Source organism: Lacerta agilis, chromosome 7 (assembly GCF_009819535.1).
Source record: "Lacerta agilis isolate rLacAgi1 chromosome 7, rLacAgi1.pri, whole genome shotgun sequence".
Lineage (NCBI taxonomy): Eukaryota > Metazoa > Chordata > Lepidosauria > Squamata > Lacertidae > Lacerta > Lacerta agilis.
The window spans coordinates 9,510,389-9,518,888 of NC_046318.1; the positions used below are offsets into that span (position 1 = coordinate 9,510,389).

The 8,500-nt window shown below is 43.8% G+C and overlaps 1 long non-coding RNA gene across 1 annotated transcript; it reads right to left on the reverse strand.

The window, feature by feature from the left end:
- Nucleotides 1–963: 963 nt before the first annotated feature.
- On the reverse strand, nt 964–5,748 carry LOC117049363. The gene is made up of 3 exons (XR_004426971.1): nt 5,619–5,748; nt 1,702–1,789; nt 964–1,183 (listed from the first exon to the last, which is right to left on the reverse strand). It is a non-coding gene; the product is annotated as an uncharacterized LOC117049363 (long non-coding RNA).
- Nucleotides 5,749–8,500: the final 2,752 nt, after the last annotated feature.

Sequence of the window (8,500 nt, forward strand, 5' to 3'; positions counted from 1 at the left end):
AAAGCGGTTGTGTTCTGTGTTGTAAATCAAGCACTGCTAGGAGTTGTTTCTCTTTGCTTTCCAGCGTATTTCTAATTAATTAAAAATTCGGTGTAGCACAAGCAAGTTTTTATTCTGAAAGTGTGGCCCAGAGAAAAAAGTATTGTTCCAGAGATTGCAGTAGGTGCTTCTGCAACTGTGGCGCCCTGCTGCCATCCTCTGCAAAACAGCAGAGGGATATCTCTGCCTAGTCCCAACCCCATCCAGCAGTGCACACTGGGGGGCAGGATTGCAGCCTGAGTCTCCTTCCGGACCTTCCAGCCTTTGTCACTTTTGCATACGTTCACCCTTTAGTCTCTTCCATCCCATTTTTGCATGAATCTGTTGTGTTTAACTGCATGGAAATCTGCCTTTACACACATACTGTGTGTTGTGTGTGTGTGTGTTTCCCTCAAACAACATTTTAAAACACATCTTGATATGTCGGGTGGGGTGGGGTGGGGTTAACCAAAAAAACTGCATTGTATTATTTGGGAAGTGGAAAAACCAATGTTTCCAGTTCACAGCTGGAGGCACAGATCAGGTCACTTCATAACAGATTTGGAAAAGTCCAATTCTTCAAATATGACATCCCTAGGTATGCACTGTTGGATATTGTCAGTTTTTGTTTTTTTTAACCTATGATTTTAAACAAATACGTTGCATTGTCCTGGTACAAGGCAACCACTTTGCTGAAGCTAAGCATGTCTGATCAGCGCTTGGAAGGATGAGCCCTTGGGAAACACATACACTGATGGGGAAAAGGCAAGGTATTAATGTGTATACACACACACACACCATTTTTTTAACAACGTCTGGGCTCTCTCGACTGCAAAGCTAAGTGCAATAATTTTAACAAATACAGACTGAGAAAGTAGAATTAAACAGGAAGCTAAAGGTCGACTCTGAACGTTCCTTCCTGCCTTGAAAGTATTTTGTGCCCCTGCCAAAACAAGACCCCTTTCCCCTCGCTTAAGGTAATGGGAAGTGCAGCCCCATAAGCAGAGCTTGCAAATGAAAAATGTTTATCATTCATGCTCCGGAGCCTTCATTATGTACCCAGGCCCAGTCCTTTTCAGGTGAGGAGAGCGTTTCTCATCCTCGCTGCATGCCATTTATAATGCGGCCGCGCTGAAATATCCACACCGCTAACATCTGTCTTCCACTGCGAGAAAAAGGGGAGAGATTCCCATAGATAAAAATGCACATGAGGGCAACAAAAGAAAGGAAAACCTATGACATAGTCAAATTTTATTAATGGATCAACCATATGCATCCAGGGAATAATTAACTATTCACAGGTGAAATTAACTGATAGGAGTGTCTGTCGCGAGCAAATCGAATGAGCTCCGATTATATCAAGAGTTTTCAACCAGTGTCCCGTGGTTATCAAACTATCAAATAAATTTGTCCACTCTCTTCCTTTGGGATGTAAAAAAGAAAAAAAAAACTTTAATTATCCAGCCACAGTGTATGGCAGGTCATTAATAAAAGCTAGTTATCTAGCTGCCGGTTTTAGAGTTTTTACTGTTATCAATCTTTTATCTAAATAAATGTTTGGGAAATGTCCTTAAAATTAGTTCCGCTGCTTTGCCCCAATGGCTAAACAGATATTTGAAAATAATAAGTTTAAAAAAAAACACAACTTTGCACGGTTTTACAGTACAGTATACAGGATGTCACCTCCAAGCTGCCTTCTCTGCTTTCCCCTTCCACCAAAGGAATTGAATTATGGAGTTTGGTTGCACATACATTGATGAATCTAACCAACCTGCAAATGCAGATAAGAGTAAAATCACTTGATGGCTTAGTCCTCCTTAATGTATATTTACCCAGCCTTTATGTAATGTTTGCATTTTTTTTTACTTTTGCACCACATATATCAATGACAAATGGAAAAATGGGGAAAGGAGTAATAACATAAAGGGAACCGAAGGCTTCTTCCCTGCGCCCCGGCCCCCACCCATGCACAAAAGCAGAGCATTCCCAGAGACGGTATCTTTTCATTTGAATAAAGGGCGCATGCTAATGTTGAAAGGCCCCGATCTTCTCCCAAGGAAAGTCAGCTTCAAGCAAACCACGCGCTGCAGAACTAGACATTTCAGGCTAGTTATTATACCACAACAGTAATAGGCACCTATCCAGCCAAATATTTAATCACCCATCGATTTCAAAGTGGAAATCAAGGATGTGCTTAAGGCTGAAATCCTATATACGCTTAGGTTTAAGTGCAGTAAGCCTGCAACTTACACGCATTTAACTTGTGTGCATTCAGCTTTATGTGCTTGGCAATATAATAATAAATAAAAGGGGGAAGAGAGGGGACAGGTGTCTGGGGGAAAGTTTTTGGCAATACCACCCGCCATTGCACCTCATGTGTTTGGATTGTTCGAAATTTTGGCCTCAGGCGCAATCCCCAGAACGTAACCCCCAGGTTGTGGGTTTACTGTAAGCTCAACTGAGAGCAGAGAGCTTTAGCCTGCAGGCTTTCTTCTCTAGCAGGTTAGGGATCAGTTTGGATCAACACCGTGGTGCGGGGCAAATGGTTGCACCAACAGCCCGGTTGGTTTCAGTGGGAGGAATGAGCACATGCTCAACTCCACTCAGATCCCTCTGCCTCTCCTCTCTCGCAGAAGAAGAGTTTGGATTTGGATTTGATATCCCGCTTTATCACTACCCGGAGGAGTCTTAAAGCGGCTAACATTCTCCTTTCCCTTCCTCCCCCACAACAAACACTCTGTGAGGTGAGTGGGGCTGAGAGACTTCAGAGAAGTGTGACTAGCCCAAGGTCACCCAGCGGCTGCATGTGGAGGAGCGGAGACGCAGTTCAAAAGCATGCCAGTGCTAGTAGATAAATAGGTAGCACTGCAGCGGGAAGGTAAACAGCGTTTCCGTGCACTCTGGCTTCTGTTACGGTTGCACCAGAAGCAGTTTAGTCATGCTGGCCACATGAACCGGAAAGCTGTCTGTGGACCAACACCGGCTCCCTTGGCCTGAAAGTGAGATGAGCGCCGCAACCCCATAGTCACCTTTGAATGGACTTAACCATCCAGGGGTCCTTTACCTTTTACCTTAATGTACATTGTAAGTGTTTGGTGAGGGAAGTCTTCTGTTTGGTCCAGTGAAAGTTGGTTCAACTTTCACTGGAGGACCTTAACTGATAGTTGAGGAGGGGTTTTATGCACAACTCTGATTGGTGGCTGCAGGTTTAGAATTCTTAGACACTGTGATTGACTGATGGGGGCTGGGGGCTGGTCAGTCAGCATCAGCGCGCATTGGTTGGTGTTTGTGCTGTAGAGCCAGAAGACGACGACCATGGAAGAAAAGGATTGTGGAAGAAGGAAGAAGATGCTCACTGAGGGGAAGTGCTTCAGAGTGGCTTGTTGACTGAGGTCTTGCTGGCTCAGGCTGAGGAGTCAACATCAGTCTACATCACTGAGGAGGAAAAAGTGAGAGGTGGTTTGTGTAATGCTAGGCTCTGGCACCTGGTAGGAGGAAGATTCCATGACAGGACATCAAAAAGAGACCTTCAATAAGTCAGCAGGGGCTGAAACAGAGGCTTCAACTAAAGTCCCTGGTGATAGTGTTGGTGAGGCTTAATTGGAGTGGAGTCAATACAAGGCCAGTGTGCACGAAATAATCTTGTAATAAATAAATATATTTGATAAATGTAGTAACGACATCTGCCCAGCTTTGGACCATGTCTATGTTCCACAGTTACCAAAGTTATGGGTAAGTTAAGGATGCAAAGATATGGTGGCCATGATATGGGTATAGGAAAACCATTGGAGTGGAAGTTGAGTTTAGTTAATAGGTTAAGTAAGGAAATACCCAATTACAAAATGTTGGAAACAAATAATTGAATGTGACCCCTTCAGTGAACATCTGACTGGGACACAGGGTTCTAGGTGGACCTATGGTTTGGCTCAGCATGTCAGTTCTTACGTTCTTTACCAGGCAGATGTGAATTACCGTATAAAATTGGATTCTGGTTCAACTGGAATAAGGTTATTGATTTTTCATACACAAAGAGGAAATCAGAACACTCAGCCATAAAATTTTGACCAACTATGCAAGTTTATAATTTTATGTGCCTTATACATTTTTTTGGATGAAATCCATCATTATTCTCATGTACCTTATTCAGCAGTTTACCTTTCTGAATGATCAACCTATGTGTTTTTGTCCAGCTCATTGCAAATTGTCGCTCCATGCTATTTAGATATTTTCTAGATTTACTGCAAGTTGCAAACAAATCATTTCTAATTTTACTATTATAATCACTCAATTCTCCATCCCTTGGCTGTGGTGTCTCTGTAATTAAAGTGTGGGGCTTTCTACGGGATGCATCGCACCAAGTGAAAAATGTTAGCTATTTCCACACTTCAGAGACCCAGCTGCTCGGAGCATTAAAATTTTACTTAAAACATAAATTTATTGCGTTGCGATTACCATGGATTATGTTGTTATAAATGAACTGCACTGTAAATTGCTGTTTTTAATTAAAATACAGGTTATTAGGAAAGGCAAGGGAATAAAGTGGGGAGAAGTTATGTTTCATGTAATTGCCTCCATACACAACAATACCTGCAGAGGTAGCAAAAGACCCATTTAGAGTCCAAAAGCCTCTTAAGACTGCAGAGTACAAGCTTCCATTTCAAAGGCTGTATGCAGACTGAATGCAGATCAATGTCCTGATACCATTACAACCTATTCACTCAGTGAAAGTAATATGGGAATGACTCTGGACCCATCTCTTCACAGCCAGGACTATCTCTCAGAAACCATAGTTCTCCCACAGTATATTCATATCCTGACTTTTCTCTTCCAGCTTTTACACTTAATGTTTTTATTTTCTCCTTATTTCAGAGGCAGTGTGGCATAGCTTTGAGAGTGCTAAATGTTTTGTTGACTGTGAACGCCAACGTGCTTCAAATGGGGGTTCATTGAGTGCCCAAGAACTCCCTTCTGTACTGCTACTTTCTGTTCTGGTGGGTGTGGAAGAAATTCCTGTCCAACCACAGCAACATTTGCATCCAGAGGTTCTCCATTGGTCTCTGTAGGCAGTTGCCACTTCCACACCAGGCAGGTGGAAAGGGCTAAGGAATTGGCAGTGGAGCAGATTGTGTTCAGATCTGGGTCCGTTAAGCCTGCAGCTGAGCCATGGACTGTTGAAGGTGGCATTTGGGAAAAAGAGAGGAGAAGAAAGTGGAGAGAAAGTAGCGTGGGAGTTCTGCTTGAGCCTCATAACAGCTTATTATAATGTGCTTGGATGTGAGCATTTGAGTTGAGGAATCTGTGCCATGAGGTTAAAATTTGTTGGATGGATTCTGATGATGAGAGGATATTTTTTTTAGTAGTTATCCTTCCTCTTTCTCACTTGTGTGAGAATGTAATTCCCCCCCCCCCAGCAGAGTTTGAAATCATCTGTGCACAGCTTATTGCTAGAAGCAATTAGGACAAGGTCGCATAGAACAATTATGGTATCCAAGGATGCTTTCGGAAGACTTGGATTATCTTCCCCCATTTTATGTTTCCCTCTTAACAAAGAAATCACCCTCAGACTGCGTAGTAAGCAAGAAAATACAAGCTTTACTCACATCTAAAGTCTTGCCAGGTGTCACGGTCTGGTCTACAGGTGAACGAAGTCCTGGCAGAGGACGTCAGGACCGGGGGCAAGATGGTGAGGTGGGAGCAGGTATGCAAGTCCAGAAACCAGGGGTCCGAGGGTCAGGGAGCAGAAAGTCATGAAGTCATAGTTCTGGGGGTCGAGAAGCAAGGAGTCCAGAAACTGAGGGCGGGGAATCAGGAAGCAGGAGGCAGGAATCAAGAGGCCAGACGCAGCAAGCATGTTGCTGTGGCAAAGAGCCAAACGGAAATGCTGACCTATATCCCTTCCCAGCTCTTGCCACCAGGTGCAGCGAGTTACCAAGCGGCCTCACCTGTGCGGCCACGCCTTGCCTCTCCAGAACAAACTTAGGAAGGCCCCAGTCCTGCGAAGCCCTGCTAGTCACAGGGCCTGGCTCCTGCACGCACTCCTGACACCAGGATTCAGCAGATACAGTGATGAAAGACAGGCAGTCAATAATCCTTAAATGTTACAAATATCTATACGTAGTCCTTTTCAAAATGGAGATTTTCCTTTGGAGGAGAGCAAAAATACATCTTCACCCATCGCAGGTAGGGAAAAGAGTGTGTAGTGACAGAATGAAATGAATGAAGCTGTAGTTGGTGGGATATTGAAGGAATTGCTCTTAATCCATCTGGGTTGGACTGAGTTTTAAAGAGGTTTTGAGGTTACTTCCTTAGTCTTCATCCCCAGCTGAAACAAAGTTGATGTACACACACTGCACATGCTCAAAGTCCCCTTTGCCTCTAACCACCCTCTGTTGCACTTCTCCCCTCAGCCCTGTCAATATTCAGATTTGTAAACTCCTCCTTGGGGCAATAACCTCCCTTCCTTCCTTTCCCTTTCCTTTTTTCTATGCCTGTGAAACTCTTTAGAGTGTCCTGTACATGGTCTAAATAAATACTGATCTCAGGCATAAAAACCAGCAAATAGGTTTTATAACTTGACACAAAATGCCAGCAATCCAAAGTTCTTAGTGTACAAGAATACTGCTCTCTAGCTTTTGAATATCCCTTGTATTGTTTTCAGTGTTTTTATTAAAAACACACACACAAAAACATGAGCTGTCATGGTGAAATATCCTATCTATCCTTGGAAGATTCTGATCAGTGTGGTTTTGAAAACATGAGCTGTGTCCCAGCATACCTTTCGACTATAATCTGGTTAACATGGAGCAATGGGTTTCAAGATGATCATCTCCCCATAAATTTTCAGAAGTCTTGGGAAGTCTCACTGTGGAATGGCTACATTCTTCTGTGAAACCTGGAGATGGTCAGGATTGTCTCTTCTCTGGACAGCTGTAGATCTGCTTTAATACCCATCTAACTATTGCAAGGCTATGCTCAAAGCAACAACTGAGCTCTATGGCTGATACTAATAGGAGCAGCTCCATTCCATTTCTCAAGTCCATTTTAAATTAATAAGTGTTTCCCCCCTCTGGGGTTTTTTCCTTAATCCACAAAAGAGACCTCTCTGCATATTAATCTAATGTTAAATTGATGGATCAAATTATACCAAGCTCAGATTCCATTCTGCACATACTCACTAGGATAGACCAAATCCCTTAGCAGGGATAAAGCGCAGAAAATGCATTTAGAGACACTGATAAGTCCAGGTCCATTATATTTCATTTTAAACAAAGGGGGATGGAAGGGGAGTTCCCTTTGAGATGCTCTATCAGCTATTAAACAGAAACGTTGCTAGCAGAGGGAGATTGATGATTAGCCAAGAGCCCATCTCAGGATGATTCTCCCCAGGCAGACAAATTCCTTATCTTTGCCACAGTTCACAGGCAACACCATACACCTCTCTGGTTTTGTGGCTCTTCCACCACAATCAGTTCACAAGTGCAGAACTCCAGTGTTGGTCTTTGGTGCCAGTGAAGTATCAGGGCTGTATATGTATCTAATTCAGTGATTGTGCATTTGCAAGGTTTACTAATATAATTAGACTGATGCTGTGGTGAAGTCCAACTTTCAGATATAGTTCAGTGGGCAGGGTCCATGCTTTCAGGGCCGGCCCACCCATGAGGCATAATGAGGGGACCACTTCAGGTGGCAGTATCCACAGGGGCAGCAGATCCCAAAGTAGATTTTTATTCCCCCTTTGTTCCTGATGTAGATCTTCACTCCCCTCCCCTTCCCTGGTGGGAGTGGGTATTGCCATGTTGTGTTTTCGCCTCAGGTGCCAAAATGTCATGGGTCGACCCTCATACTTTGAATGCAGAAATTCCTAAATTGAATCCCTGGCATATTCAGTTAAAATGATATTAGGTAACAGCCTTGTGTCTCGAGACCTTACTGCTACTCAGTAGACAAGAAGAAGAAGAAGAAGAAGAAGAAGAAGAAGAAGAAGAAGAAGAAGAAGAGGAGGAGGAGGAGGAGGAGGAGGAGGAGGAGGAGGAGTTTGGATTTGATATCCCACTTTATCACTACCCAAAGGAGTCTCAAAGCAGCTAACATTCTCCTTTCCCTTCCTCCCCCACAACAAACACTCAGTGAGGTGAGTGGGGCTGAGAGACTTCAGAGAAGTGTGACTAGCCCAAGGTCACCCAGCAGCTGCATGTGGAGGAGAGGGGAAACGAACCCGGTTCACCAGATTACGAGTCCACCGCTCTTAACCACTACACCACACTGGCTCAGAGGTAGATGGGCCAATGACATTGTCTATTATGTGGCAGCTTCCTATGTTCGTGAGAAGACAGGTGCAGCTTTTGCAGGATTGGTCCAGTGAGTGGTCTGGGAACGCCTAATATCTTTGCATTGTTGCAGCAAATCGTATGAGCATCTGCCCATCCACACTTTCGATTGTTGAAGCAAGAAACTGCAGCTGCAGAGCCCAGCACAGTCAGAT